Source organism: Corythoichthys intestinalis, chromosome 20 (assembly GCF_030265065.1).
Source record: "Corythoichthys intestinalis isolate RoL2023-P3 chromosome 20, ASM3026506v1, whole genome shotgun sequence".
Taxonomy (NCBI): domain Eukaryota; kingdom Metazoa; phylum Chordata; class Actinopteri; order Syngnathiformes; family Syngnathidae; genus Corythoichthys; species Corythoichthys intestinalis.
The window spans coordinates 29,262,808-29,288,138 of record NC_080414.1 but is presented as its reverse complement, the minus strand read 5'-3'; the positions used below and the strand labels follow the sequence as shown (position 1 = coordinate 29,288,138).

Sequence of the window (25,331 nt, the reverse complement as noted above, 5' to 3'; positions counted from 1 at the left end):
ACGTTTTCCACGGATAGGACTGTGAGATAGGCGGGCTTCCAGTGGTCCCATTACTCCCGTACGTTGCCCACTGCAATGGTCCTCTGGGGAGGATGGCTTTCCTGGAGCGCCGTGTCTTGTTGAAAAAATCTTGTCAAGAGCGCTGAGGGACCAACTAAGCAAATCCATATTTCAAGTTGAGAGTCAACAGTAGCTGGTCCACACAGGAAAAAATACAAAAAAAGCTGACAGACTAGACTGACAAAGATGGCAGATTGCAGAGTGCAGGCGCAGTGGTGAGACACATCCGCCCCCGTCAAAGGCAGGAAGAAGAAATTAATTTAAGGCATCTTTAGTATATTCTGCCAGCATGCATCTAACCAAAACAATCTGAAAGCGCATGGTAGTACTATGGGTGTCAAATTTGCCTCTTGTTTTGTTTTTCTGTAGCACATTTTGGCAGAACACCAGTTTTGTCCTACTCTCGTCTCATCCTCATCGTCCCTTTCCTGTTCATTTTCCTTTTGCTGCTTGTTTTGGGAAATATCGACAGTGCTGTCCTGCTCATTAATGTTCCACTCGGGATCAAATTGAAAGGGCTGAACAGATGACATGTTTATGTCGCTAGTCATACTAAGGAAGCCCAGCAGTGTAGTCCAGTGACGTCACCGCCCTGCAACGTCAGCAACAATGGCGACCTACGGGTTACACTAATTTTACAAATTGTATAAAAAGAAAACATCAAGAGTGGTTTTAATATCAAATTATTTTAACTCATAATAAAGTTTATCTTTTAAGAACTACAAGTCTTTCTATCCGTGGTTCCCTTTAAGAAAGTGTAAAATGATTATTTGCTGATGAGAAAAGAATGACAATGAAACCGTTATATTTGTCCGCGTGCCCCTTATGGCAAAAGTATGTCGTACAGCTAAAAACGAGATCAGTTGTATAAAAAAGCAAGTAAAGCATGACTGTTATTGATTATAATCAGTGTTGTTAATAACGGTGTTAGAATATAACGGTGTTACTAACGGCGTTAGTTTTTTTCAGTAATGAGTAATCTAATTAGTTACGTTTCTCATCTTGGCAACGCCGTTACCGTTAATGAGGTGGGAAAGGCGTGCGTTACTAAGTTGGTTGAATAAAAAGTCTGAGACACGGACTCACGGAGACGAGGGGAAGAGTTTCAAACGCGATGCTAGGTGGCTCCAATAATACCTGACTGTAGCCATAGCCTACAAACTACGCCCATATGATATGGTAGATATCACATGTTATAGAACTCGATGCAAATGACAGACATGGCTGCATTGGCAACATGTTTTAAGGACTACATGCGTTAGTAAACAGCCGCCATCTTAAAGCAGTAGACCTCTCAGGAAGGCTCTGATGTAGATCCTTCCTAGCGAACCTAAGTAACTTTTTCTTTTTTTTTCTAAAATGCTCCTAAATCTGCAAAATCTTGACTTAAATCTATCTTTAAATGATGAAACAGTTTTAAAACTTACACATGTTCAAAGTAGAAGGGAACTAATGCAATAACGGGAGCAATTTTAGCAACTTTAACGGTTGATTCACAACTTTAAATGACTTCCACACATAGCAAAGGTTACTATCTAGTTATCACAATACCCTTGTGTCTAGTTAAGTGGAGGGTAAAGAACTGGGCTAGGGCCAATTGTCCCCAAAACCCTTTAAACTTCACATTGTGTGACCTGTTTTTTTTTTTTCTTTTTTTAGAAAAAAAAACATGAAAATTATCACTAGTTAATTTGCCAAGTAACTAATTACTCTTACATTCTGGTAACTGAGTTACTAACGCAATTACTTTTGGGGAGAAGTAATTTATAACTATAATTAATTACTTTTTTAAAGTAAAATTAACAACACTAATTATAATAGCTTTCAAGAATATGTATTCTTCTACCTGCAAATATTTTGTTTTGTTGAGTATGAAGTCATTTAATTGAAGCGGATTAGAATGTGATGTTGGAGTCATTGTGTTGAAATTAAACAGACTGAATTTGGACAGCACACGAACAACCATGTGTCCTCGTTCCTCATGCACTTTTCTCTGTTCCACAGACAATTGTATTTGTTGTGTGGTACCATCTTTGGGACCCGTAACATTATTAGCATTGCAAAAGAAAATGCAACGCTGTTGTAAATAGTCGTATCTCAAGCATTTCATCATATGTTGAGACAGACGTCAAGTCAAATTTTTCGTCGTATGTCAAAAAAATAAATAAAAAAACTATGTCAATGCGTTCGTATGTCGAGTTACCACTGAATGTATTATGTGGATGTAATCGATAAAATAGTTTCTGAACATTTGTCATGATCAGACTCTGTAATGATGATCCCTTTCAACTGCTCTGACCTGTTTATGTCCGGGCCTGTGGTGACTCATCACTAAGCATTTTGTGCTTTCTGTTTCCAAGACAGCATTGTTTTCAACGGTCTTATGTCTGTTTTGACTGACCTGTCCAGCTGGTGTAGACACTGACGATAACCACAACAGGACTGCTTGTTAGTGCTTTTGAAAGGCCTGGCAAGTGCCCTTCGGACATATCTAGCCTACTTTCACAAGAGCAAAGTCTGTCTGTCGTAATGTATTACAGTGAATGATGTCTGTCTTTATGGCCAAAAAAGTGGTGTGCTATTCATGAAGCTTGTTTTTCACAGACTTTGCTAACGATGCTGGCATTTAACTTACAGCCAGACAATCCATGTCAATTTATGTCATCTACCACCCATTTCTCTCCGCGATAAATACCCCAAACTGCCCCATAATGGAGTAATTTACGTACACACACCCTGCTAAAGCTATTGACAGCACTCTGTCCTATGGCAAATGCCTGGCATTTAGCAAATCAATGGCGTGAGTTATGAGAGCCTCTTGTTGCAGTTCCATTCTGCTCAATAACACAAGAGGAAGTACATTAAATACAAGCAATGATGTTTGTTGCTGGAGTCGATGAGTTCCGTATTAAAAGGGTATTTCTTTTTGAAAAAGATTTTTATTCTGATCGTTTCTCATGTGACAAAAAAAATAATATATTAAAAGGACAATAGGAGATTGCTAGTAAAACGTTTTTTTTCTGTAACTTTTTTAAATTGCAGTCTGAGTCCGACATCGTTTTTGCTTTAACTAAGCATTATTGCAGCAGTCCATAATTTCATCTTGAAAATGAGCAAGGGAGCGGATCTTCCTTATAGTAATTGAGTATTGATTTGAAAATAAACAGCGGCAAGCTCCCACCCAACTGACAGGCCCATCTTTCGGATGAAATCGACAATAAATGGGCCCTTGGTTTGAGGTCAGGTTATAGATCAAGATGATACAGTCTCATGCGCCTTTCCCTTTGCGATTGCTCCCCCAATATATATTGGATTTTAGATAACCCATTTATGTGCTCAGCCATCAAAAACCTATAGATTTGAACGGCAAAAGATAAGTTAGCGGCTGGACATTGCTCACATTGCTTGCAAGGAGACAGTATTTATGTGAATGTAGCAGTTCCTAAAGAGATTAGCAATGGTAGTCATTATGCAAAGCCATTTCATCAGAATTATTTTAACAAAACAAACCATTTCTCGCTCCTGTGTTGACTGGGATCTGAACAATACAATGCTATTAAATAGCAAATTCTAATTATTATTATTTATTCATTTGTTTGATAAGGCAGGATCTTATCAAGGAATTTTTGATTGGCTCTGATTGCCTGTTGAAGTCTTGCTGTTCACATACTCTTCCACCATGCGTTGTGAGTGTAAATCATTGAAAACATTTACGTCACTTACTCCTTAACATCTTGAAGTATTATGAAAAACGTAGAGTGTTGAAAATACTATAGTAGCACATTTGCCTCACAGTTGAGAGGTTCTGAATTGTCAGTTTAGGATTAACTGTGTGGAGCTTGCATGCTTTCCTTGATCCTATTACAGTCCAAAGACCCACATCTTAGGCAGAGGTGGGTACTAATGCGTTACATTTACTTCGTTACATTTGCTTGAGTCACTTATTAAGAAAAATGTACTCCTACTTTTACTCTGCTACTTTGGGCTACACAAGAGTCGTTACATTTGTCCTTTTTATTCTTCATATTAGATTTTTTTTTTTTTTGCCAGCGTTGCCAAGAGTAGCGCTACTATTTTCACCAATGAGACGTCACAACAATTAATCACATGAATCCATTACACTAATCAGATGCAAACTTGCCGCTGTATGATCACGACAACCTGTTCAGTCACGTGGCGTCTTTAAAGCGCCGTAAAAAATGAAGTATTTGACGCTACCCTCAACGTGACTCGAAAGCGCGGATTTAACACTGGAAGTCCCGGATTTTTTTTGGCTACAAAGAAATACCAGAAAAGAGTCAAATGACCCTGATACCAAACTGACTACTGGGCTTTGTCAAACAATAGACCACTCAAACAATCAATCAAGCAGGCTACCCCCCCTACACACTCCTGTGGAGTCGCTGCCTAGATGTGAAGGAGGGGTTTCACTCTGGATAGCTGCAATTAGCATCTTGAATATAAGAGAGACAGGTGGACTTCTTGGTGGGTCTTGCAAAAATATTGGCTCACTCATGTGGGCGCAAAGAAGGCGCAGAAGGAAAAACTGCTTCAGCAACAACATCCAACACCTAGCCCCGGGAAAAATGGGGCGGTGTCATATGTCACCACATAAGAAAATGTTATGTTTTGTTTTTTATTACTCCATCTCTTGTACTGTAGGCAAACTGCAGCTTTTGTAATATGTAAAAAGGTTGCCGATTGCCTGCCTGAGCGGTCCACTGTCCAACTAAGCCAAGGAAGCCCTCCCCTACAAACACTCAAGATGCTAATTGAAGCAAACCAACCCTGTGGTTTTGCGAGTGAATGGGAATGACTAATGAGGACCATAGTGCGCTCAAAAGATATGCTGATTAGGGTCAGATGATCCTTCTCTGGTTACAAAAGTGATTTGTATCAACTGATCCACCCATAGTAGTTCGAGTGTTAAACCTCTCTCCCAGTTTCTATTTTGCACCACGGATTGACCACGGAAAACAATAGATATGATCCTTTTAATGTCATGTGAGTAACTATGAAGGAATTACACTATTCATTAATCAAACTAGGAACTATTTTCTCCACTAGAGGGCATTCATGCTCTTTGGACAAATAATGCTTAATTTCTGTCGATTTTTTTTTTTTTTTTTTCTCTCTCGCCGGAATGCAGTGTTTTTGTATTTCTGACTTAATGTGCTTATGTAATGGTTTATTGTACTGTATCATTATAAAAACAGTTCATATAGATAAGTTAGTGCTGAGAGGAAAAAAATACCATTGTTTACATAAAAAAACAAAAATAAGCAGTTACAATGTTACTCATTCCAGGGGTGCACATAATTTTTTTGCCCAGGTTTTCAGAGGAGGACCTGGAGATGTGACTTGGTCCTCATTGAGCTTGAGAGCCGACCCGCCTGATGCAATAAATTTATGACAAGCTTTACTTAGAGCCAATTAACTTTAATTAATTATATTAACAATATGTGCTTGATTAACATCAACTGGCACAACAAAATTGCCATTACTTTGAAGTGAAATGTAAAGAAATAAAAAGCACCAATTCAAAATAAAGGGCATTATGCGGCTCCCACAGTTGCCACGTTTACATGGAGCCAAATATTCCAATTACAATCGGAATATTTGTTCAAACCGAATAAATGTGTTGCATATAAACACCTCATTCAGAATGAACAGGCCCAAACCGAATGGAATTTCATTCCGATTCACAGGGGTGGAATATTCCTTTTCCCAAACCGATTAGAAGTAAAATTATATCATGTAAACAGGGAAGCGGAATGGTGTCTGGTTGTGTTCTTTCTGCGCATGCTCCGTACTGACGTGGTGACGTCACTCGGTGACGTAAGTAACGTCACTTGCAACATGGCTTCCAAGCACACGCACAGCGCACCCACACAACTTTTTAAATGAACGGCGTATCATTCTGAAGTTTTGTTTCCACTCGAAAAGTTAAAACAGCAGCTGATCTGACGATCGATCTCCATGTTTTGCAACGTGACGCTTTGTTTTGATTAATCTGCGCATGTCAGACGGCAGTTGTCAAACGTCCTTTCGGAATAAAGGCAGTCACATGTAAACGCTGGATCGGAATAGATGAAGTGACATGTAAACAGCTGATGTGAAATTTCCATTCGGAATGATTTGAATAAAAGTCAGCATGTAAACGTGGCTACTAACTCCAAGCCTTTTTAAAAGTGGGCTGTCCTCCTAATAAGACCTCATTGAACGTGCATGTTTAGCTTTGTAAAATGCGAGCAAAAACACGTTTGTCAGTGCATGTCGCTGTTCATTACCTTTATTCCGCCCTATTCCGCCGCCACTTGTCCATAGGGCGAGTGGGGTCCTGTTTGACATCGATAGTTTGCTTAATTGCCACATGCTCTGTTTTTTTCGTGCTTTTCAAAGTTTGGATGGTTGAAATTCTTTGACCCTACATAAAATGCGCTGCTCTTATCGGCGACATTGGGATTCTCACAGCACATTTTGTACCGCATTTCCGTGCGAGCATCATTTGCTTCTAGCCATGGTACCTCTTGTAGCCACTTTTCAGCAAAAGTCCTTTTTTTAGGTAGCTCCGGTGACGTCTCTGTCGTCTGTCTGTCTTTTGACGGGGGTGGGAGAACACGGAAGTAATTACTCAGTGTGGCCTGCCTCTTCGACATTTTGAGAAGTTATTTTCTCGTGTCCGCCGCAAATACAGTGGTCAGCCATCGGTACACAAAAGCGTATGGAAGCCGTTGAGGGCCAGCGCGTTTGTCAATGTCCAGCGCGCATGCGGACCACTTATGTGCACCCCTGCTTGAGTATTCTTTTGACTGGATACTTTTTTACTTGTACTTGAGTACATTTTATGGATTTTTATTTGAGTAAATTTATTTTGAAGTAACGCTACTTTTACTTGAGTAAAATATTTGGCTACTCTACCTACTTCTGATCTTAGGTTAACGCTTAATATTTTGAAATTGTCCTATAGGTGTGAATATGAGTATGGCTGTCTATGTCCAGTCATCTCTTCTGTTTGTCATTGTAGTATCCGACAGAGTTACTTGGCAATTGTCGGGCATGCTACTTGTGCTGGGTCTTAGGGCCAAGATTTGTTAAATTGACACATAAGAAACCTCGAAATGTGGACTTCCCTATGATTTGGAGGTGGAGGTGGTAGGAGAACACTTCCTCCACTGGCAGTTTGTGTGTGGGACAGTACTGGACTTGGTGGGCTTGGACTTGGTGCTGATGTGGATAAGACTGGTGGAAGGAAAATATTTCAGTAGAGCATGTACAAAGAGAAGAAAGTGGAACGTTATTGTTAGTCAAATAGCCGTTGATTGTGAAACCAGCATGACATATCCATAATGGCGCCTAACTTCCTACTGTACCTGGCTCAATCAGGTGGTGGGATCCGGCTTTATCTCTGACAGGCGAGGTTAAAAAAATTAATTCATGAGGCACTGCAGCTATACAGGGCCATCAAATAATAATGAATTAAATAACATCCAAAAAAAAAAAAAATTCTTACATGAACGAAATGGCCATTATGATGAATTAATGACACATCTAATAACAAATGTTTGCATTTAAATCCATGGTACTTTTAGTCCCTCATACCACAGAACTATGAAATTATTAATTGCATATTTAGTGGTGTATTGGCACTTTTAGGCAAGGAAATTTTATTTGAATAGCACAATTTAAAACGAGGTAAAATTGCTTCACATCACATGAAAATTGGCAAGAAACAATTTTAGTCCCCCATACACTGTCCAACTTTCTCTAAAATGGGAGGGGGAGTAAATTTAACTGACACTAATCCACAGCTGGGTGAATGCTGAAAATATTTCTAAAACAACAGGCCTTCCTAATGATATAATTTAGCTTTAGCAGTATGCCATCTAAACTCTATGTAAATAACTGCTAGCTTGCAGTTGCGCCAAGTGCACGTGTTTATGCAGTTGTAAATAGTATTTTTGATCACAACAAACCTCTGTCTTTGTTTATGCTCCTCTTTTTTTCTTCTTCCTTCTAAAATGCGACCCTGAGGTTTTTTTTACTTTTCATGACATCGACTCGCCAACATAACGTCGCTAAATTGCGGAGGCTAAAAATTCCTTCAGGTAGCTTGCTGGTCTGCGAGGGCAAGAGTGAGACTATAGACACTGTGGTGAAATTGCAGCATCACAGGAAATGGTGAAATGGGCAGAAGGCTCATTTGAAAAATGATTTCATAATTATTTAAAGACTTATGACGATATGCTTTGGTTAGGGATGGGAATCGAAATCCGACTCCAATTCCGAACCGGTTCCTAGTGTTTCGAGGCCTCGACAACACAATGAAAAAGCCTTAACGATCCCTTTAAAGATTCCTAAAGACGCGTATTGCGTCGTGACGTGTCTTGTTGTCCAGACGCATCAAACTAGCATGGCGCCAAGAACCACCCGCTCCAAAGTTTGGCTACACTTCACCAGGAAAGAGGGTGGAAATGAAAGGCTACGATGGTTTAGCACGAGCATTGCAGCCGTAAACATAACAATGACAGCACGAAGGTTCAAACGCTTGAAAGTGTGTATTCACTTCACGAGGAAAAATTACAACTAAAGATACACGATAATATCGGTCACCGATAATTATCGGCCGATAATGGCAATTATGACATCACACAGATAATCCAGAAATAAAAAAATTAAACCGATAATGCAATCCGATAATTATATACTTGATTTAGCCTCCAAATGTGCTAAACCGAAGAATTCAGCACGCCGCCTCCTCAACCCCTCCCCTCTCTGAAGCCCCTGAGGGAGGAGGGGTTGAGGAGGCGGAGTTACACCACAAGAAGTAGTTGAATATTATGGCAGCTGTTACTAAAAAAACGATGCTCTCGCCATCTGCGAAACATGTACCGTAGAAGTTCCACGAGGCAGAAAGAAAGTGTCCTCATTCAAAACCACTAACCCAGCAGCCATTTAAAACTGCATCACAAAGATGTTTGGAACGAATACGAGGCTGCTGCTAGCGGGAATGCTAAAGCTATTGTAAACACTAAGTTAAACTACAGGGCTTGTGACGATACAGAGTCGGGCTGTTTGGGAATGCAGCCGAAGGCGGGTGGTAAATTTGCATCTAAGGCTAAACACCGGCACGACTGGAGACCGATAGTCGGCAAGTAGCCGTCTTCCGACGGAGCCCACCGCTCTGGCCGGTCCGGCAGGCCGCCGCCTCGCCATGAGCGGGGCGGGCCGAGCCCGGTTCCCCGGCCTCGGGACCTCCGGTGAACACCCCGGTTTTTCGAGCGTTCCCCCACGGCATGCAAGCAGAGCCAGGACCCGAATACGCCGCGGCGAACTGGCCGGGGCGGGCAGATTACCCGGTAAGAACGTAGCTGCCGCCGAGACGAGACACGTTTTTTTTTAGGGCTGTCAAAATTATCGCGTTAACGCGCGGTAATTAATTTTTTAAATTAATCACGTTAAAATATTTGACGCAATTAACGCACATGTCCCGCTCAGCCAGTATTCTGCCTTTTGGTAAGTTTTACAGCAAGGCTTTTTTTGCTGCAGCACAACAGCAAACTCTTGTGGTCGCTTTGCGACATGGTTTATTTTTTTCTTGCCAGTTCATATGGCTGCACGACGTCTCGGGCTGAAGCCTACGTTGTAATGTTGTGCTTATATGATCCTTGGACAAGATTTGTCCGTAAGTATGGTTGTTGTAAAGAATGTACATATTATGTTAGTAAGCGAAATGTTCTATTTTTTGTATGAGACGCTTTTTGTTTTTTTAGTGAACCTGTATAGCGTGCTAAGCTAACGTTGTTGCTAATGCAATGCTTGTGTACTTTTTTTTTTTTTTTTTGTAGTTTTATGACGGTCTAAAGAGGACAATGGTTTGAGGCTATTTTATTAATAAATCAGATTAAAAAGGAAGAAGTCTGATTATTAAGGCATCGTTTACTAGCTGTCTAGCTTTGGAAAAAGTAGACGCTTCGGAGTGAGGACAGCATAGACAGATTTAAATGACAGTAGAGTGAAATGCCCACTACAGTCCTTATGTACCGTATGTTGAATGTACTGTATATATCAATCTTGTGTCTTATCTTTCCATTCTGACAATTTATTTTACAGAATATATATAATTTACAGAAAAATATGGCATATTTTATAGATGGTTTGAATTGCGATTAATTGCGACTAATTACGATTAATAAATTTTTAAGCTGTAATTAACTCGATTAAAAATTTTAATCGTTTGACAGCCCTAGTTTTTTTTTTTTTTTTTTTTTTTTTTTTTTTTTTTTTTTTACCTGAATGACCCGAGAACCAAAGCCCTGGATAAAAAAATAATGCAGTTTATACGACCACCATTCTTCATGAAAAAGTGATGTCCAGTAAGCAAGCTTATCATGACGGCACAGTGGTTAGATGACAATTTAAACATGGAGAAAACGAAGTCAGCCAGTCAATAATACATTCAGTATGTAAAATGACGAGCGGTCAGATGACTTTGTAACGCTGCCTTTATTTTTGGCTTAACAAAACTCAGGCACAAAACAACACGCACGCGGATGCGAGCTCCAACTCCGTCCAAATAGTACTGCCGTGTAGCAGTTTAGCTGCTGTACAGCAAATGTCGTGAAAGCCGCAAATGTAAACAAAGCGCTGCAGAATGGGTACATGACATCTCGCTCTTTTGAGTTAATCATTTTCACTGTGTGCAACAAAGCATATAACATTAGACATCACTTTTCATATGATTAGATAATCAAATTCTTAAATCAATATTCTGTAGCCACAAATATTATTCAAAATCTTTCCTTCTTCCAAGTCTTTTTTTATTTTCAGGATTAAGTATAATAATGTATTGCTTAAAACAAGGCTGTTAAGATTATTTTCAGCTAGCTATTTTTCTTCCAAGAAATCTGAGAGAAATGCACTTGAAGCGATGGCAGATAATTTCACTTACTGCCAATAGATTTACACTTAAAACTGACTAGTTTTAAGGAGGTGTGTTTTGCAGTGTATTAATGTTATATATGTTAGGAATGGCTTACTTTTAAAGGCATTTTTGTGCAACTTAGGTATTTACTCTGTAAGTAATTGTTGCCAAAGGTTTACCATTACACAATGTCAAATAATCTGTCATTATTTAGATGTTTGAATTGACGACTTGTTCATATTTTATGTTGGAAAAAAAGAGCAATAAATTATATTTTTGCACAGTAATATTTTCTTTTGTGTATACTTTAAAAATTTACATCTTTTAATAGAATTATCGGCTTGACATTATCGGTTATCGGTTGGAATGAGGAGGAAATTATGGGTTATCGGTATCGGTTGAAAAATGTATTATCGTGCATCACTAATTACAACAAAGCGACTTGCAGTCATTGCATGGTGGAGATAACTGCAATGGGAGGGAATACGACTGTACTGTCCTCACCGAGACGCTAAGGCTCAGTCCTGGCAATACAGCTAGCTAAAGTCCCAAATGACGATGCAGAAGACGTTTGTATAATTTGCTGACTTTATTCAACCATCACTTGAAGAGTGAAACTAAAAATAGAAATAAATAAATTTCGTCCCAAATAATGGGTTCGCATCAACATAAATCGGCGATGATTAGCTGCTAATACAATAACACAAACAGTTAGCATGCGTTCGCTAGCATTAGCACATCGTTCAAACCACTGCACAACTGGATTTAAGTGTCCGATCGCGAGTGGAAACACACAACAACACAAAAGATGATACATACAGGCGTTGCCTCTAGATATTTACAAACATTAACTAAGAACGTAGGCTCGTAGCAAATGAAGTAGAGGTGTGTCGAAGCAGTGTTCCGAAAACGGCGTCGAGCAAGCCAAAAATCACGTAACCACTACTGACGAGGCCTTGAACGTCACAGATGTATCAGCGAGTCCAGGGGCGGACTGGGACTAAAAAGCAGCTCTGGACTTTGACTCTCAGCCCAGCCCAAAATAATCGCTGTACACAGACCCTCTAGGGGGGATCCGGGGAAATGCCCTCCCGGGATATATATATATATTTTTTTTACATTTTATTGTAAAATGCATCAATTTCGTTCACTTTGAGAGAAAAATGGAGAAAATGTGTCTAGACTGTGACTGTCTGACTTGGGGCACTCAAAGTACTGTAAGGCTGAACTGGAGTTGGAGTCATCTTCTGCCCTAGCTCTATAATCAACCTGAATAAACAAATAAAATAATTTATTTTTTTAAAGCAAGTTTTATGTATCCAATTGAAAAAAAAAAAAAAAAAAAAAACAGGCTCCAGAAAATCATCATGGGTGTAATGAGTGAATTTGAGCAACCCTGGACTAGTTGCCAACCAGTCGCAGTGTTTGTCTATATTAGTGACCAAACATCTCTTTTGCCCGGACATGTCCATTTTTTACATCCCGTCCGTGGCGTCCGACTGGGTTTTTTTAAATTTATGAAAATATCAGTTTTTTTTTTTTTTTGTTTGTTTTTTTCACGGGACCAATTGCCGTGTGTTGAAATTGACTGAGACTTTGCACAGAATACTACGGTACTGTTCTGCCTGTGACGTCTTCCCAGAAAGCCTGCCCAGTTGTTAACTGTTAATATGATCAGTAGGTATATAATCAAATGCTTATGTACCCAAAAGAGTAGTTAAGTCGAAAATAGTTGTAGAGAGTTCATTTTGCCTACACTTATAAATTCGTCAAATGCTTTCTTTTATCCCAGGCAATTGTAGGTCGTATTATTTACCTGACATATTTCGGCGGGTACTTCCGCCTTCGTCAGAGGGTCACTGATGTTGGTGTGACGCGTCTTTATCAGCTGACGGATGAAGGCGTGACTCACCTGCCAGAATGACAGGTGAGTCACGCCCTCTGCTGCCCATTCACGCTTCCAAGATGCTGTTCCAGGTTGTAGAGAGCATGTATGCCCCCTCGTCCCTGTTGATGGTCCTCGGGCCCCGCTTGCGGATCTCAATGGCCTCCCTGATCCAGCGCTGATGTTTGTTTTCTTCGGTGCGGATGACTCTGGCCTTTTCCCAGTCCATGATGTGGTTTTCCCTTTTGCAGTGATCGGTGATGGCTGATTTGTGATGTTCTTGTTGTGATTGTTCTTTTATTGCCCTTGTTTGTCTCATTGTTGTCTCCTTTTCACATTCCTTCTTGTGTTTTGTTTTTCTTGTAATGAAGCTCCTCCCTGTCTCCCCGATGTATGATTTATTGCATGATTTGCATGGAATTTCATATATTGAGTTGCATTTGTTTTCTGGATGGATTTTGTCCTTTGGGTGGACCAATATCTGGCAGAGTGTTGTGTGTGGTTTGACTGGTGTGTTTATGTTGTATTTTTTCATGACCCTTTGGATACGTTCCGTGACTCCCCTCACGTACGGCAACGTCACCATATCTATGTGTTCTTGTTTTGTTTGTTTTTTCCTTCCCCCTGTGTTGTGTTGTTCTTGTTTCTGACCTGTCCTGCACCTTTTTCTATTGCCCACTGTGGATACTGACACCTTTTTAATGTCTGTTGTATATGTTTTTCTTCCTGTGTTCTGTCTTCCAGGTCCGTTATTATTGTCATACGTTCATATAGTGTTCTGACTACTGATAGTTTGTGGATAGTGGGGTGTTCCGATGTCCATAGAAGGTGTGTGTAGGTTTCCTGTGTACTTTTATTTTGATGTTGCCGTTGTCTGTGTGATGTATGTTTATGTCCAGAAAGGCTATGGATTGATCTATTTCTTCTTCATGGGTGAATTTGATGCTGCCGGTGGTGTCCATGGTGTTGAGGTGGTCCGTGAGTTGTTATGTATGTCCTGTTTTTACTTTTTCCAGAATGTCATCTACGTAACGTTTCCATAGTGTGTGTCTGTATTCATCCGGAGCTGTCGTGAGTGCTTTTTGTTCCAAATCCTCCTTGAAAAAAAACGCACATGATGGCAGACAGTGGGTCTCCCATGGCGAATCCTTCTTTTTGTCTGTAAATTGTGTTTCTGTATTGAAAGTATGTGGAGGTGGCGATGAAATGAAGTAGCTGAGTGATGTCCTGTACTGTTAAATTTGTGTGTTTTTTGAGTGTTCTGTCTGCAATTAACCTGTTGTGAACTATATGTATGGTGGCCTGTGTAGGTGTTTTGGTGAATAGGGAAATGACATTGTGTGATGTGAGCATTTCATCTTTCCGTACTTTTATGTTTGCGAGTTCTGTGGCAAGCTGTTTTGAGTTTTTGCAATGTTGATCTGTGAGTCCCAGTAATGTTTTTATTATTTCTGCGAGTGCTTTTGAGAGGTTGTATGTTACTGATCCTATGCTGTCTACTATGGGGGTGGAGAGGTGTACCTGGTTTATGGATTTTTGGTGTGCCGTAGATCCTGGGGATGATGTTTGTTGTGGGTAATAGGTAGTTGTACGACTGATTGTCTATTTTCTTTTCATTAAGTAATGGTTTGAGTAGCTCTTTAAGTTTGTTCTTGTTTTCTGTTGGGTCCTTTTTTAACACCTCATAAGCATCATCCTGTAGTAACTGCTGCATCTGCTTTTCATATGTGTCCGTGTCCATTATCACTACTGTTCTGCCTTTGTCTGCTCGAAGGATTGTGATATCTTTATATCTTTTTGGGTGTGACGGCGTAGTTGAGTCCTTTTGACAATATGCTGTGCTCGGCCTGCGTGAGATTATTTTTTGACATGTTTTTAATCCATTTATCGTTAATGTGCGTGTGGTTCGGTTCTGCCTTCTTTTTCTGTGCAGTGAGTCTGTCCAGTTTGCAGATGTGTCGGCATTTGGTGGTTGTGAATTCTTGTTCGTGTATGTTGTTCAAGTGTGCGCGTATTGTTGCTATCTTGTTGTTGTCCAGGGGAAATCGGCGTTCAAACTGCTCCGTTAGCCGCTGTAGTCCACTGTTGATGTTGTTGAGTTTACTGGTTGTGCATCGTATCTGTTCTTTGACCAGAGTCATCCGCACTTTTCTAATAATCCGCTCCGCGTTCCTGGTTGGGATTGGGTTCTTGATGTTCAGGCTAGCCGGTATAACTTCCTCGTCCCGGCAGCGCAGGTTGAATTTCAGGTGGTTTCTATAGCGCGCCCGTTTTCTCGTCAGCCTTTCCAGGAGGCGAAACTCCTTGACGCAATTTTCTCCATAACTTTCTCCTAATAGTTGTATAGAGTTCATTTTGCCTACACTTATAAATTCGTCAAACGCTTTCTTTTATCCCAGGCAATTGTAGGTCGTATTATTTACCTGACATGTTTCAGCGGGTACTTCCGCCTTCGTCAGAGGGTCACTGATGTTGGTGTGACGCGTCTTTATCAGCTGACGGATGAAGGCGTGACTCACCTGCCAGAATGACAGGTGAGTCACACCCTCTACATCATGGACTGGGAAAAGGCCAGAGTCATCCGCACCGAAGAAAACAAACATCAGCGCTGGATCAGGGAGGCCATTGAGATCCGCAAGCGGGGCCCGAGGACCATCAACAGGGACGAGGGGGCATACATGCTCTCTACAACCTAGAACAGCATTTTGGAAGAGTGAATGGGCAGCAGAGGGCGTGACTCACCTGTCATTCTGGCAGGTGAGACACGCCTTCATCCGTCAGCTGATAAAGACGCGTCACACCAACATCAGTGACCCTCTGACGAAGGCGGAAGTACCCGCCGAAACATGTCAGGTAAATAATACGACCTACAATTGCCTGGGATAAAAGAAAGCGTTTGACGAAGTCGAAAATATATTTATTCTACTTAGGATACCAGTTTGCGCATCACAGACTGGCTTTATCATGGCGTCATTCCCCAAAAAACCTTCGTCACGCTAGGAGCTCACAAGCTAGCAGTATGTACACTTACTAAATTTACCTTTCGACAACTGTTGACTTCTGTTGGAGTTTTGTACTGGTGTGATCTGTAAAATCCCGTTTGGTGTCGCATCATTGCGCTGCCGATGATTGTATTATAGTAATGTTTGATTTTTGCCTCTGCTACAGGTGTTCGCTAATACGGAAGTTCTCGGTGAGCTAAGCCTCGCTAAGCATGATGGGAAATGTAGTTTTGAACTGCTGCTTTTGAACACATGCTGGTTGAATTGTTTGTCAGTTTATTTGGGTTATTGTTTGTGTGCGATCGACAACATTGAATGAAGATAATAATTGAGTAGGAGTAACAATTTGTCAACGGCAATTGTATTGATAGTAATTTCTAAAAATGTTTAGCTGTCACATAGCCTACTGCGGGTGTATATTGACTGGACTACACTTCCATGGGTCTGCATTATATTCATAAAATATTTACCTATTAGTTTTTGAACAACTTCTGTGGAATGATGACATTGCTGACTGATTATATGGAGATAGATTTGTCTTTATTATTCAATCAAAAACAAAACAAAAACAAAGAAAAGTATAAATAAAATGAGGGCTTGTGGTATAGAAGATGGATATATTACCTGTAAACCACCAACGTCTTCTTAAAATAATTGTTTACTACAAACAATGAAACATGATAAATAGTAGAATGCATGCATACCCGTGGTGGTAACAAGGAAATAGTACAGTGGGGAGAACAAGTATTTGATACACTGCCGATTTTGCTGGTTTTCCCACTTGCAAAGCATGTAGAGGTCTGTAATTTGTATCATGAGTTCTCTTCAACTGTGAGGGACGGAATCTAGTGGAAAAAAAAACAGAAAATCACGGTGTATGATTTTTAAATAATAAATTTGCATTTAATTGCATGAAATAAGTATTTGATACATCACAAAAATCGAACTTAATATTTGGTACAGAAACCTTTGTTTGCTATTACAGATAACAAACGTTTCCTGTAGTCCTTGACAAGGTTTGCACACACTGCAGCAGGGATTTTGGCCCACTCCTCCAAGCAGATCTTCTCTAGAGCCTTCAGGTTTCGGGGCTGCTACCGGGCAATACGGACTTTCAGCTCCCTCCATAGATTTTCTATCGGGTTCAGATCTGGTGACTGGCTAGGCCACTCCAGGACCTTAAGATGCTTTTTACGGAGCCACTCTTTAGTTGCCTTGGCTGTGTGCTTTGGGTCATTGTCGTGCTGGAAGACCCAGTCACGACCAATCTTCAGGGCTCTCACTGAAGGAAGGAGGTTGTCAGCCAAGATCTGGCGTTACATAGCCCCATCCATTTTCCACTCAATACCGTTCAGTCGTCATGTACCCTTGGCAGAGAAGCAGCCCCAAAAAATGTTTCCTCCTCCATGTTTCGCGGTTGGGATGGTGTTCTTGGGGTTGTACTCATCCGTATTTTTCCTCCAAACACGACGAGCCGAGTTTAGACCAAAAAGTTCAATTTTGGTCTCATCCGATCACATGACCTTCTCCCATTGCTACTCTGGATCATCCAAATGGTCAGTGGCAAACTTCAGACGTGTCTGGACATGGACTGGCTTCAGCAGCGGGACCTTGCCTGCGCTGTAGGATTTTAATCCATGACGGCGTTATGTTTCCCCGATGGTTTTCTTCAAGACTGTGGTTCCAGCTCTCTCCAGGTCATTGACCAGGTCCTGCCGTGTAGTTCTGGGCTGATCCCTCACCTTCCTCATGATTAGTGATGCCCCACGAGGTGAGATCTTGCATGGAGCCCCAGAATGAGGCAGATTGACTGTCAACTTGAACTTCTTCCATTTTCTAATAATCACTCCAACAGTTGTTACCTTCTCACCAAGCTGCTTGCTTATTTTCCTGTAGCCCATCCCAGCCTTGTGCAGGTCTATTATTTTATCCCTGATGTCCTTACACAGCTCTTTGGTCTTGGCCATTGTGGAGAGGTTGGAGTTTGTTTGTTTGAGCATATGAACAGGTGTCTTTTATACAGGTAACAAGTTCAAACAGGTGCAGTTACTTCCGGTAATGAGTGGAGAACAGGAGGGGTTCTTAAAAAAGAACTAAGAGCCGAAATATTTACTAGCTGGTAATGTATCAAATACTTATTTCATACAGTTAAATACAAATTTATTATTTAAAAATTATACAATGTGATTTTCTGGATTTTTGTATTAGATTCTGTCCCTCACAGTTGAAGAGAACTTATGACACAAATTAAAGACCTCTACATGGCTTGCAAGTGGGAAAACCAGCAAAATCGGCAGTGTATCAAACATTTGTTCTCCCCACTGTATAACAATTTTGGTCAAGTGCAGGTTAAAAAAAACTGAGCAAATGATTTTATTAGAATGTGTAGGAGGTGTCAGGTGAGTGCTAATAGTTCAACAGCTCTATGAATCAACATAATGCGAGGAGTTTAAACACAGTGTCAAGCCCAGACGATAACCTCTGCATAATGGCTGTTGAACTATGTTCACACCCTTGACGCTCCACCTACATAACTCCCGACTAACGACATAAAAATGTGATATTCATTTTCATTAACCGCTACTTCATTTTTGATTTCAGGAAACGGTGGAACAGTGTTGGGGAAGCGATGGTGGAGGAGTAACAGTGCCAAATGACCTCTAGGTTCCTATCTGGCTGTAAAACAGATTAACTGGAAGGCATGGAGCTCCGTTAATTTCAGCGGCTCGAGGTGATGTCAAACTGCAGTTTCATTCATTTACACCTGTCTCATTAATGACTCCTGATTATCATTCGCATGCTTGCACTTCATTTGTTATCAGTGCGTGTGACCTGCTTTGGGAGCATTATGAACTCTTAACTGTATTTATCTTGTCAATTATTGATTGTCTTTTCCCACCGTGCGTCATTATTAATTTGACATGCTGTGTCAGGCTCACTGTTAATCATATTTAAATGGATAGGTGAAGATAAAAATCAATTTCCAATTATCTTCAGGGTTTCTCATATCTATTTAGCCTCTGCAGAGTGGACTTGGGATCAGCTTTGCATGAATGAGCAGGTATAGAAAAAAAGATAATAATAATAAAGTAAATAATAATCTCATTTAAATTTAACGGAGAAACCGTGGAAACATTAACCAAATTGATGAAGAATACTCATCAAGTCCATGCCTCAGAGACTTCAAGCTGTCATAAAAGCCAGAGGTGGTGCTACTAAATACTAGAGATGTGTTTTGATAGTTATTTCTTTGTTTGTTTCTCATGATTCCATATTTTTTTTCCTCAGAATGGAGTGATTCCATATATATTCCTCTGCACTTGCTCTATAAAAGTAATTTACTGACCACCACAATGTTTTTTTTTATTCATTTCTTTTAGTGTTTCTGAATGCTAAAGAGTTGCACTTTTGAACTAATTCATTATTTTTTTCAACATTTTTATCTGAGTTAGTTCTACATGATAAAATGTCTTGAGTGAGTGCTCGTCCGAGACTGGTGATTCCAACTTTTTGCTAGGGGTTGTAGTAAAGTTGAACAGTGATCCCGCCAACTGCGCATGAATAAGACAAAGGTGGCAGACCACTGTAATTCAAGTCCAAAGGTAAATAGAGTATTTAAAATAGAACAAATTCACAAGGTCAACAATGGATATATAGACATTGTCAAGCTCCATATTAGTTGGAAGCACAATTGAAACCATTGTTATCCTTACTGCTTTTGTTATACATCTTTGTATTCTGGATGCATAGGCGACCGGGATCTCTTTTGAATTACTTTCCTGTAAGCTATGTGGTGGAATGTCATCTTTTTTTTTTTTTTTTTTTTTGTCTTTCATTCTTACTTACAGACATGAATTTATAGCTGTAGAAATTAGTTGTATTTTTGAGACTTTGCAATATTTCATGCTTTATTAAAGTGTATAACGACACAAAAAATCTAGGGCTGTCAAACGATTAAAATTTTTAATCAAGCTAATCACAGCTTAAAAATTAACCATAATTAATCGCAATTCAAACCCTCTCTAAAATATGCCATATTTTTCTGTAAATTATTGTTGGAATGGAAAGATAAGACAAGACGGATATATACATTCAACACATGATACTGTACATAAGTACTGTATTTGTTTATTATAACAATAAATCCACAAGATGGCTTTAACATTAACATTCTTTCTGTGAAAGGGATCCACGGAAAGAAAGACTTGTAATTCTTAAAAGATAAATGTGAGTACAAGTTATAGTAATTTTATATTAAAACCCCTCTGTATGTTTTCATTTTAATAAAATATGTAAAATTTTCAATCAAAAAATAAACTAACAGCTCCCCATTGTGGAAGGTAGTGATTGAAATACACCACAAGGTGTCAAGGGCAAGTTTTAAATTAGAGATCTAGCCAAGTTTTTCTAGTGCATTTTTTCCCTCGACTGACGCCGTAGTTTCCGGGTTCAATGTACCTTACGTTCATTTGAGTGTTGACTTCACAACGTACAAGACCTCTGATAGTATGTATATTGTGACTAAATATTGCCATTCAGTGTATTTTTTTGAGCTAAACGAAATGTTTGAATAAAGTTTGACCAAAGTCTGAGTATTATCTTGCATAGCTATTTTGATTGGGAATGCCAGATCTCTTTGAATTGAGCGCTTTTCTTTTTGTGAACATTATTCTTTTTGAGAAATAGGAATATAATTTTCTTTGTGCTTTCAGTAAATGATACTGTAGTGCCCTAACTGTTCCACCCATATGCATGACGGGAAGTTGGGCAACCATGACTGTCAGTGCTGGCTGCAAATGGTATATCTTCTCTGCGTTTTGTTCAATACAGGGTGTAAAGAAAAAGATGATCTCCTGTCATTCTACCCCACGTCACTTGCCACAGTAGTTCTAATTGTTGTGGAAGACATGCCAAAGCTTATGCCAATAAATAGCGCGGCCCCAATAAAGGCCTGAGTCCATTCCTCTCGCTTGTCTCTGCCTCTTAGCTCTCAATATAAATAAAACAGCGCCATTGTAGTCTGTTTGCGGCAATGCATGAGTGGGTCAGCCCGCGCATACGTTCAGTGCGTCAAATATTTTAATGTGATTAATTCAAAAACTTAATTACCGCCCGTTAACGTGATAAATTTGACAGCCCTAGAAAATCATGTGTATTTCATATTAAATGTGGCATTTTATGGTGCTAAATGAAATAGACCACTTGGCTCTGTGTGGACTCACTCAATATGGTTATTCATATTTTTTAATCCAGCGCAATGAAAATAACTGAGTTCTGTCCGGAGTCTCGGATTGAGGAAGAAGCCGGATACGACGTCAGTGGTTGAATGCTTCAACTGGCAGCCACATTTGTTCATCCACAAGTTCTGTGGACTTTGCGGAGTTTTCCCTTTTTGCCACAGTTTTGGTCAGCTGCCTCAACAGTAGAGGTGCGGAACATTGCCTACTCTGGCAGGGTTATCAGTCGTTCCCAGCACTCACAATATATTTCGGTCTGTCAGGTTTTGTCAGAAAAATAATGCAAGCTGTATATGACCTATGGAAAACTATGTTAAAGAAAACTTTAAAACATTGTGTCACAGTCATAAATGTCATTGTCAGCCACAATGCATGCATAAATAGACGTGCCAGTAATATATTTCTTGTACACAAATATGTTTGTGATGACCAAAAGTGAGGAGTTACTGTGTCCTCTTGAGCATGGGCAGAAATCATCCTTCCTGCACATTTAATTTGTTATCTCCTCAGCAGGCTGCAGCCTCAGGCTAGCTGAAATGGGAAATTAATGACACAGAGGGGAGTGTGCTCGTTGCTCGACCAGCCCACAGGCCTTCACATAAATAGCTTTTAACACTGGGATCAATAATGTTAACTTGTGATTAAATAGATTATTACATTCAAAATTAGCCACCCCAGGGGCCAAACACGTGTTCATGGAAAGCCAAAGGGAGAGCAGTTCCGCTTTCTTAGTCTTTAAAAGAGTGTTTGCGGTTCTTTTTTTTTATTCTGAAGTTACTGTTACTTACTAATACAACATTTTACTTGTCAGAGGAGTTCCAATTTAACATCCTTTTTCTTTTCATCTCACAAATTTTTACAGTTGTACCTCGACATACAAACGCGTCGTCACACAATCCTTTCGACATGCGACGTAAAATTTGACTCGTCATTTGTCCCGACATATGAGCACATGCTCAAAATGCGACGATTTACAACTATGTCGCAATTTCATTGTTTTCCTTCAAGAGAGGAGCACGGCAGATTTTCTTGTGAGAGAAATCAACATAGCCTACACTGTAAAAAAACAACTTATAAAATTTACTCAAGAAAATTGAGGTAACAATTTACACTGTTTTTTAGTATAAAGTTTAGCCAATTTTACTGAGTGAATATTACCTAAATGCGTCAACAATAATATATTCAAATTATATGGGTAAGGTTTACTCAACCTTTTTAAACAGATTATATCACTTAATACCTATTAAAATTGAGTATGATTTACTCATGGTTGTAGTGTATTGTTTATTTTACTGAACGTTTTCAATAGATACTTTAAATATCAAATTATTACTATTGTAGATTAGGTTTGTTTTATCCTGAAGTCATTGTACACAAGAAACATTTGATTGTCAGATGTTTTTATTGACACTTTGCTCATTAAATTTAACATTTAACAAATTGTCTGCTCAACATAAATTGCATGCAAACATTTTTTCCTCATGAGTTCAAGTACAGTATATACAGATTAGTGAAGAACACAAGGGCATCAGTCCAAAATTATATGCAAACAGCACGAGTTTAAGAACAGTTTTAACTGAACAGTAAACAACACAAGTACATCAAGTAACTTTCAGTTGGAGATAAAAATAAGGCAAAAATGCTGTTCCATAGATGTTTGAACGCCACAGGAGTGCTATGTTGTAGCATGTTAAACTACGTACAAAATAGTCTCATGAAATTATTGTGCAAATAAATGTAAGAAATATATGTAAATGAAATACATTATTGGCAGAAAAGTCTTCCTAGAGCAAGGATCCCCTACTCCAGTCCTCGAGGGAACCTATCCAGTCAGTTATCTACGTCTATCTCCTCCAACGCACTTGAATCAAATAATCAGGATCATTATCAGGCTATTGGATAGCTTGCTGAGGAGTTGTTCATTAATACATATTGACTAATCAGTTGTGGTGGCCTCTAGTGGTTGCCGCCATTACTGCCATTTACACTCCTCAGTAGCAGCTCAGCGTCACTCAATTATACTGAAGGGCTAAACATTTGACAATACTGTACGCCGCGACTGAAAAGTTAATTAGAAAATAACGTTAATAGTTCAAATTAAGCCACATTATTCCCAGCAACTCATGTTGCAATGCTCTGAAAGACAGCTTGCTTTTAGCTAGCTATCAGGAATGACTGCCGAAAGCCCGCCCGTCTCATCAGACCATAGGACATGATTCCAGTAATCCATGTGCTTTGTTGGCATGTCTTCACCAAAGTGTTTGCGGGATTTCTTGTGTACCGTCTTCAGAAGAGGCTTCCTCCTGGGGTGACAGCCAAGCACACCAATTTGATGTAGAGTGTGGCGTATGGTCTGAGCACTAACAGGGTGACCCCCCCCACCTCTTCAATCTCTGCAGCAATGCTAACAGCACTCCTGTAACGAGTCACGTGACATTTTGGAGGGAAAATGACAAGCAGTACTAAATTTGGACATTTAGGGATGTACATAGTTTCTAAGGGGTGTACTCACTTTTGTTGCCAGGGGTTTTGATATTAATGGCTATATTTTGAGTTATTTTGAAGGGAAAATAAATTAACTTTTATTTAAGCTGCACACATACTACTTTTCATTGCGTCAAAGTGTCATTTTGTCACTGTTGTCCCATGAAAAGATATACTTAAATATCTGCAGAAATGCGAGGGGTGTGCTCACTTTTGTGATACACTGTATATGGCTCATTATTACCACCCACAAACATTTTTTTTTTATTGCGTAGGTCCCAAAAAGGTTGGCGCGGGTGGTGAAAAATAAAAAAAAATATGAGCGTGGTGTGCGCGCCAGTTAACTGGCTTGACAACACGGCCGGAATATGTCTATGATCTTGTCGGTCCTCCTCCAAAGTCCATTTGCCAGACCTTATTAATTAACTTTTATTTTTTTTAATCACATTTGATACTTAGAATTTTATGATTTTGAGACTAATTCAGAATTCTGAAATTTCACATTTTGATGGATACCAGTCAACACATGAATCTGCAGGTTCCATGAGAAAAGAAAAATCAGGATTTGGCAAGGGTTATAGATATTAGAGCGCTTATTACACATTTTCATTTTTCTTTTATACACATTTGAAAAAAGTTCCATTAAGACCTTATTTTTTAAATTTGGGGATTCTGTGACAATTATTATTGCAACATCGGCAAGGAAGTGATTGAATCACAGGACTGCCAAAATTTAAAAAAAATAAATGAATAAATAAACATACATCAAAGAGAAATAAATTAATACTTACATATATGAAAATATAAAAGTATAAATTTTGTCATTGACGTTTACCTTTTATCATTTGAAACCACAAACAGAAAAAATGATAACAATGTTTGTTATTGATTTGTACATTTTTCATTAAAAACACAAACGAAAAAAACAATTTCAATTTTTGTCATTTTTTAAAAGTTTTGTCACTCCTGTGATTCCATAGTAAGTCACCAGCTTCTTCAAGTTTTCAATTATTCATTTCAGAACTTGTGCAATGCAACACTGCTACTGTCCGCCGTAGCCGACGCCAACAACAACAGAACATGACAAGACTTCCCATTTCTCTCACTTTCGTCAGTCACACAGTGCTTTCAGGAACACAGGAACAGCATGCAAAACATAACCGCCACATAGGAACCAGATTTGTTACATTATTTTATTATTATTTTGATGTGTAATTGTAATTGATTTGTTTTGCTATGTGTAATTGGTATTTGTAATTGTACCTGCAACATTTATGAAGGATTTAGCGTAGGTTTTTGGGGTGTGGAACGAATACATCGAATTATAATGTATTCTTATGGAAAAATCCCCATCGACATATGACCATTTCGACTTACAAACCAGGTTCTAGAACGAATTAAATTCATATAATGCAGTACAATTGTGTGTATATATATATATATATATATATATATATATATATATGTGTATATATATACACAAACAGTATGTTACAAGCGGGATTTTAACACATTAAGTGCCATTAATTCATTACAAAGGATTTAGAATTTAAAAAACGAAGTCATTTTAATCAGTAGTTACATTTCAAACATGTTAGAACCTTAATCTATACAATTTTCCAGGACACTGACTGAATTGATGCACACATCAGCTTATTAAGCACATTTTATCAAAAACAGATAGTTTGCTGAACCTGGGTATGTGGAAATATGAATAATGTGCTAGTGATTACATAATT

At 39.2% G+C, this 25,331-nt stretch overlaps 1 protein-coding gene across 4 annotated transcripts in view; it reads left to right on the top strand.

Moving 5' to 3' along the window:
• Positions 1 to 25,331, top strand: part of adarb2 (adenosine deaminase RNA specific B2 (inactive)) — a 615,589-nt gene that overhangs the window by 20,056 nt on the left and 570,202 nt on the right. For all 4 annotated transcript variants that reach the window (XM_057823819.1, XM_057823822.1, XM_057823821.1 and 1 more), the window contains one exon: positions 18,473 to 18,602. The gene's annotated coding sequence lies outside the window, so the exon portion shown is untranslated. The remainder of the gene's footprint in view (positions 1 to 18,472; positions 18,603 to 25,331) is intronic.